The sequence below is a fragment of the Cervus elaphus genome, chromosome 4, assembly GCF_910594005.1.
Source record: "Cervus elaphus chromosome 4, mCerEla1.1, whole genome shotgun sequence".
Taxonomy (NCBI): Eukaryota; Metazoa; Chordata; class Mammalia; order Artiodactyla; family Cervidae; genus Cervus; species Cervus elaphus.
Window position 1 is genome coordinate 46,767,876 of NC_057818.1, and position 6,000 is coordinate 46,773,875.

At 41.6% G+C, this 6,000-nt stretch overlaps 1 non-coding gene and 1 pseudogene across 1 annotated transcript; both read left to right on the top strand.

Annotated features, from left to right (window-relative positions):
* Positions 1-2,780: 2,780 nt before the first annotated feature.
* Positions 2,781-2,853, top strand: TRNAG-CCC. Its single transcript has one exon. It is a non-coding gene; the product is annotated as a tRNA-Gly (tRNA).
* A 2,393-nt stretch (positions 2,854-5,246) lies between these two features.
* Positions 5,247-5,622, top strand: LOC122688241 (annotated as a pseudogene).
* Positions 5,623-6,000: the final 378 nt, after the last annotated feature.

Genomic DNA, 6,000 nt, shown 5'->3' on the forward strand with positions numbered 1-6,000 from the left:
AAACACAGTAGGTACTAATATTTGTCACAACATGGATTTATCTCACAAACAGAATGTTGAGTGAAAGGAAAAAAACATATATGAAAGAGTATATGCAATATGGTTCCCATTTACATAAAGTTTTAAAATAGTCCAGATTAGACTGTAGTGTTTAAGAAGCACACGTAGGTGTTAAGACTACTAAGAAAAGCAAAGAAAGGATTCCATCAAGTCTAAATGGTAGTAACCTGTTAGAAAGGAGGAAGTTTTATGAATAAAATAGGACAAAACATTTTCTAGAATGCATCAATGACATCTTTTTTTTTGTGTGTGTGTGTATGCCTGAGTGTTCGCTCAATGATTCATTATCCTGTGCTTGGCTTTTCATTTGGGGGTTTTGTGGGCTTTTTCTGATAGGTGTTTGATATGTCACAATAAATAAAATTTAAAAGATCTTGATGCTTGCTCATTATGAAACTTTTAAATTTTCATAAAGAAAGAGAAACAAAAAGAAAAAAGAAAAAGAAACAAAAAGAGAAAGAAAAAGAAACAAAAAGAAAAATGAAAAAAAAAACACTTCACCTACATCTGAGAGACAACCTCATTACAGTATTTTGTTGTATTTCCTTCCTGTCATTTTACTGAATATATTTTTATATATTTCTGACCATATCATATATGCAAATCTGCATCCTGCCCACCTTTGCAAACAGCTTGTATTTACCTGAAACACGAAGCTATATTCTTTTCGACTGCTCATTCAGGACCCGACCTCACTGTTAAACGTCTGCTCTTTGCCCTGGGAAAAGAGCAAAGAGATGACCCTCAGAATAAATGACACCAAACCTAAGATTTTATTTTTCAATTCACCTATGCTTAAGAAGAACCATAGGATGAGTCTCCATTTTCCTTTCCCCCTTCCCACAGCATAGAACATGGATGTGGTGGGAGCAACCTTGGACCACTCCCTAGGAATGGGAGAGGCATTGGTCAAAGCAGCTTGCCTCTCTGATGCCATGAAGCCTCCATACTGATACCATGAAGCCTTGGACTGTTTATGCTTGGTCTATTGGTTCAGTTCAGTTCAGTTCAGTCACTCAGTCATGTCTGACTCTGCGACCCCATGGACCACAGCACACCAGGCTTCCCTGTCCATCACCAACTCCGGAAGTTTACCCAAATTCATGTCCATCGAGTCGGTGATGCCATCTAACCATCTCATCCTCTGTGGTCCCCTTCTCCTCCTGCTCTCAATCTTTCCCAGCATCAGGGTCTTTTCAAGTGAGTCAGCTCTTTGCATCAGGTGGCCAAAGTATTGGAGTTTCAACATCAGTCCTTCCAATGAACTCTCAAGACTGATCTCCTTTAGGATAGACTGGTTGGATCTCCTTGCAGTCCAAGGGACTCTCAAGACTCTTCTCCAACACCACAGTTCAAAAGCATCAATTCTTCTGCACTCAACTTTCTTCACAGTCCAACTCTCACATCCATACATGACCACTGGAGAAACCATAGCTTTGACTAGATGGACCTTTGTTGGGAAAGTAATGTCTCTGCTTTTTAATATGCTGTCTAGGTTGGACATAACTTTTCTTCCAAGGAGTATGCGTCTTTTGATTTCATGTCTGCAGTCACCATCTGCAGTGATTTTGGAGCCCCAGAAAATAAAGTCAGCCACTGTTTCCCCATCTATTTGCCATGAAGTGATGGGACTGGATGCCACGATCTTAGTTTTCTGAATGTTGAATTTTAAGCCAACTTTTTCACTCTCCTCTTTCACTTTCATCAAAAGGCTCTTTAGTTCTTCTTCACTTTCTGCCATAAGGGTGGTGTCATCTGCATATCTGAGGTTATTGATATTTCTATTGGTTAGAGAGAAATAAAGTTCTCCGTTGTTTAAGCTACTGTTATATAGTGTTCTGTTATGAATTCATATCGTACCTAACCTGAAAGTGAAAGTGAGTCCCTCAGTCATGTCAGACTCTTTTCGACCCCCTGGACTGTAGCCCTCCAGGCTCCTCTGTCCCTGGAATTCTCCAGGCAAACCTACTGGAATGGGTTGCCATTTCCTCCTCCAGGGGATCTATCGTACCTAACCTAGAACCTATCTAAATGTTCACATGTTAACAATTTTTCGTGTTCCCAAAATCTTAGACATATCAGTCTTAATTGGTTCATAATATTGTATCCTGTGAAACTGTTGAATTTTTCATTCACTCATGCATTCATTCCACATATATTTGTTGAGTGCTTACCGGGCCCCTAGTTGGTGAAATGGTGAACAAAACTGCCTTCCTGGAGCTTACAACCTAGAGAAGGAAGACAGGTGATATACAAGAAAACAAATAAATAAACACAATAACCCTTCTCTACTTTCAGATACAGCAGGTTCCCAAACGCGTTGTAGAGACTAATTGCTCACTAACACTACTTTCCTTTGCCCCTTCGGAACTGGACTACATTTCCCATCCTCCCTTGCAATTGGATATGTGAACCAAAGAGCTAGTGAGCAGACATGTGTCCGACCTCTAGGTGTTATCCCCAAAACCTCCCATGTATGCCCCTCCTCTCTTTCAACATTCACTGCTGGAGAGAATGAGGGGCAGGAGCAGGGGAGCTAAAGGAGCCCAGAGCTGCCAGATGGGAGAAGCCTGAGTCCCCAGGTGACTCTGAGAAGTAGAGCTACCCCACTGACTGCATCATGCTATCCTGTGGGGGGGAAAAAAAGGTTTTATCAAGCCACTGAGACTTGGGGAAGAAAACTTACTTCTTCAAGTAACAACTGTTATTAATTTGGGACTTCCCTGGTGGTCCAGTGGCTAAGACTCTGTGCTCCCAATGCAGGGGGCCCAGGTTTGATTCCTGGTCAGGGAACTATATTCCACATGCCGAAGCTAAGACCTGGTACACTCAAATAAATAAATAAATATATTTTTTAGCTGCTAGTAATTTACCTTTCCTCATACACATGAAGAAAGGGCTCTGGTAGACTGCAAAAATGGCTCCAGTTTTTCACCCCTTCCTGTCTCCTCGCCCTTTGCCATCTGACTTCACAGCAACTTCCATCAAAGGGAGGAATCTATTTCCCCACCCCTTGATCTGAGTAGGCCTTGGGCCACGAGGTGGCCAATAGAATGAGGTGGAAGAAATGACTTGATAGTTGACAACAATTGCTGAAAAACCGAAAATAAAGTGATACATGAATTTATATAGGAAAAAATACCTAGGAGGGCCCTTCTTATTACAGCTATCATGGACACTAGCATGTTAATTAAAGCTCCTGAATCTCACTTAGCTTCATCCAAGTCAGCATTTCCCACATTAATTTTATTAAGGAGCCTTTTATTTTCAAATACCAATTAATATCCCATGGACCTTTGTCAAATGCTAGTAGGTCATAGTCAAATTATTCCCAATTTGGTTTTGTTTGTTTTGCTTTATTAAAAAATGGTGCCATAGAGACTTCCCTGGTGGTCCAGTGGTTAAGAATCCACCTTGCAATGCAGCAAATGCAGGTTCAATTTCTGGTCCGGGAACTAAGATCCCACGTGCCACAGGGGAACTGAGCCCCCTGCACCACAGGGACTTAAGCCCATGCACCCTAGAACCCGTGTTCTGCAACAAGAGAAGCCACTGCAAGGAGGAGTCAAAGATCCAGCACAACCAAAAATAAATATATAAATAAAATTTTTTTAAATGTAAATGATGCCATAAAAATCCCTGAGGTGAAATCCTTTTCCACTTGCCAGATTCTTTTCAGTAGTGTAAATGATGAATTAACAGATATGAGTATTTTCCAGCTTTAGACTTGGGGCCCAAGCCTTCTCTATAAAAATCACTCCCCTTCACATCCCAATCATGGTGAATGTGAACAGGGTCTCCCATTTCCCCCAACTCTCCTCACCAAAGGGAACCACATTTCAAACATCATTGCTGATTTGACAGGCAAAGGGCTGCCTCTCAGTATTTCAAAGGGCAAATTATTTGAATATTACCAGGGATAAACTTGGCTTTTATCTTTTTTGGCCCTTTGTGTTTCTTCTTTGAATTGTCCTTTTATATTAATTGCCCATCTTTCTTTTGGGTACTGGCTTTTCCTGTTAATTTCATGTTAACTTATTAATATGTTTATTACGTTAACCACTTTTCTATTATACCTGTAGCAAATATTTTTCTCTACTAGTTCACTTCAATTTTAGTCATGCCCATTTTAAAACAATTATTTTTGTTTGTTTTCAGTCGGTATGTGGGGTCTTAGTTCCCCAACCAGGGATTGAACCAGGACCCACTGTATTAGGGAGCAAGGAGCCTTTACCATTGGAATGCCAGGAAAGTCCCTAGTCATGCCCTTTTCAAACATATGGGATACTCAACTTTTTATACAGTCAAATCTGTCAATCTTTTCCTTTATGATTTATTCTCTCTCTCTTTTTTAAACAGGATTTTTTCTCAGCCATACCCAGTGGCAGGCATGCGGGATCTTCAGGGATCGAACTCAGGCCTCCTGCAGTAGGAGCGTAGAGTCTTAACCACAGTCACGAGGGAAGTCCCTGTGATTTGCTCTCTTAAAGTTCAGAAAGTCTTTTCCAACCCAGAGGTTATTAAATATTTATTTCATCTTCAAGATTTTTATTGTGTAATTTTCTTCCCACATTTTACTCTGGTCCGTCTGGAATTTATTTTCATTTATCATGCAAGATGAGGCTCCAAATTGATATCTTCCCCCAAATGGCTGAGACATAAACCCAACTGGTGTGACATTATGCTTCTGTTCACTAATAGTCTTGCTTTCTTTACTCTGTCTTTAGCCAGTCGTTCTGGTACATTACCCAGGATGATTGCTCTTACAGTGACATCACACTTCATATTATATGAGTTCCATGAGTTTGTCTGTCTTGTCTTGTCACCAGTGTATCCACAGCACCTAGAACAGAGCTTGGCATATGGCAAGATCTCCATAAATATCTAGTGAAAGAATAAATAAGTGAATGAATGAGTGAGTGAGCAAATAAATGAATGTATACAATACGCCAGCCCTGATCCAGGCAATGAGTGTATTTATGTTGGTGATGACATTCTGCCCGCTCCTCTGTGAGGCCCAAGGAGGAATAGGAAACAGTTTACTCAGCCTATATCAGGTAGCCATTGCTGCATAATGAAATTCCTCACAACTAATGGCTTAAAACCACAACCGGAAAAGAAAAAAAAAAAAAACCACAACCGAGGGCCAACTCTTCCCTCAGGGGCAGAGTCAAGCGGGGCCTAAAATGGCAGCCAGCCGCTAAGGGCATTTTCTTAAGCTCTGTGAGGAATGGCCGGGGATGAAACAAAACAGACAGGAATGTGGGCGCTTATTTGTGGCAGTGGGTGGCACAGGCCTTTCAGGAGGGAGAGAACACCCAGATTGCAGAGCCTGAGGCCTGTAGTCAAGTGTACAAGAGCTTAGCCTGGCTCCATTCAAACTACTGCAAACACAAGTACCCTCACCCCAGAGACACAAGCTTCAGTGGCCTGTCCTTGGAAGAGTACAAACTGATCCTGTCTACAGATACGTTGGACGAGTTTAAGGAGATGAATAAAGGCATGTGGAAGAAACTGCAGAAGTTTGTCCCCAGGAAGCCCAAGGAGAAGCACAAAGCCTAGGCTCAGGCCTTATAGCCCCGCCTAACTAACCATGAAGACATGTACATTACCATTATCAATAAAACACCCTGATTTCCCCATTAAAAAAAAAAAAGAACAGCAACTTTATTTGCTCACTGTCCTGAATTTCAAGAATTTGAAAAGGACACAGTAGAGATAGTTTGTCTCTGTTCCACATGATGTCAGCTCTGGTTAGGACACCCAGGGGAAAAAAGAACATCCAAGGGGCTTCTTGACTTGTGAGCCTGGTGCTTTGGGACAAGCTCGAATGGCTAAGAGAGAACTCGAATGGCTGCACTGGGGTCATACATCGGGGCCATCTATTCTCACTGCCACCTGGCTTCCTTGGGTCTCCACATGGCCTTCTATGTGGTCTCC